The sequence below is a fragment of the Frankliniella occidentalis genome, unplaced genomic scaffold, assembly GCF_000697945.3.
Source record: "Frankliniella occidentalis isolate FOCC.00 unplaced genomic scaffold, Focc_3.1 Scaffold131, whole genome shotgun sequence".
Classification (NCBI taxonomy): Eukaryota; Metazoa; Arthropoda; class Insecta; order Thysanoptera; family Thripidae; genus Frankliniella; species Frankliniella occidentalis.
Window position 1 is genome coordinate 627013 of NW_026267258.1, and position 1728 is coordinate 628740.

A 1728-nucleotide genomic window follows, 5' to 3' on the forward strand; every position below is an offset into this window, starting at 1 on the left:
GGGGGGTGGGGGTGGTAGGCGGGTGAGCCACGCGGTGACTTGGGCTGGACTGGAAATTCACTTCCGGTCGGACCAGAGTGGAGCGCGGCTCGGCCTGGCCCAGCCCGGCCCCAATCCCATAAAATACTTGTGGGCCTTGTCGCCCCCTGGCAGCCCTGCAGCTAGGAGAGAGAGGGAGATACAGGGGTTTGGGAGGGGGTGGAGAAGAAAGCATTTGAATCGCTTCTGTCTGGCGACGGTCCAGCGTCCCCTTGACCTACATATATACATTTACGCTGCCACTCGCGCTCACCAATCCCTTAGGGAATTCTTCTGTGCAGGACCTAATTTGCATGTTTTTGGACAACTATTGAAGTCTCGATTCTATAACGTGCATTGGAATCTTTAAAGAGTTCTTCCAAGACATTAAGAATGTAAAGGACTAGGGCTACGCCGCGACCGATTTCATTTACGTTCAAAATTACACTTCAGGGTTTACGTGAGGCCCAAGAGGGCAGTGGATTTTGTTTTCTTTCCCTTTCTTTGTGAAGATGTTAACATCGACCAACTGGTCGTGTGTGTGGGGTATAGGTGGACCAGAATCTAGCCATCGTGATGATTCTTGGGGCGGGAAGTTCAAGGGCCATTTGTTTCCCCATAATAACTCAGTGCAATGGAGAGGGGAGAGCGAGAGGGTGGCGGCAGGCAGTTTGAAAAGTGATTTCAAGAAGCTAATGATAGGCCCTTGCCGTATAGGTCTGGCGGGCTGATGGTTTGGGGTTCTCCTGGTCGTAGCAGCCACTCTCTCATCAGCACTGGACTTTTCGAGATAGATTGGAAGGGTGGTCGTAAAGAGCCCTCTTGTCCTCTTTTTGCACGAACACATATACGATGAAATAAAACACGTCGATTTTTGATAGTAGATGTAAAAAGTCGCAGTACTGGAGTTGTCGCTGTATCGTTATTCTTGTTTGTACGAGTGCTGTTATGAAGTGTCGTAACATTTTGATTCTAATCTTGTTTCAATTTCCGTCCGTGCAGGTCATTAAAGACTACCAGCTGTTCATGGTCGTCGGAGTCCTGCTGGTCATAGACCTGGGGATCATGACCACCTGGCAAGTCGCCTACCCCTTCTACAGAGACACCAAGCAGATGGAGCCTTACGTAAGTAAAACTAACCAAAAGAAGCAAACTATCATTAAATGTTTTCGGCGGACGCAATAATTTCCAAACCATTGTCTCCCTATGCAGCCACACCCGTCCAGTGACGACATCATGATCATCCAGGAAAACGAGTACTGCATGAGCGAGCGCATGACTATCTTCGTGGGATCAATATATGCGTACAAAGGACTGCTTATGGTAAGTAATGGGCTGTGAATTTGATTTGTAGAGAAGTTCTTGAAAATGCCCTCTCAGTGGGAACCGTTACGATTTTATTGCTATTTCACCAAAGGCGCGAATAGTTGGAATTAGAGAATAATGAGACTGGGAAAAAAATTAATGCCAGGGTTGGGAGGAGCGTACTCCGCCTGGGAAGAGATAGGGTTGCGTGCAGCAAGAAGCTCCTTGCAGCAGGCTGCCTAGTGTAGGCCAGGGCAAGCAATGAGCAAAAAACTGCAACAATCAGGGAGGGCTACGCGCGGAGTTAGGTACGTGCTCAGGCCTCAGACTCTACCACGCGGCACCACGTCCTGCCCCACCCCACCCCACGCCCCACCAGAGTAGTATACATAGTCCCATCCACGC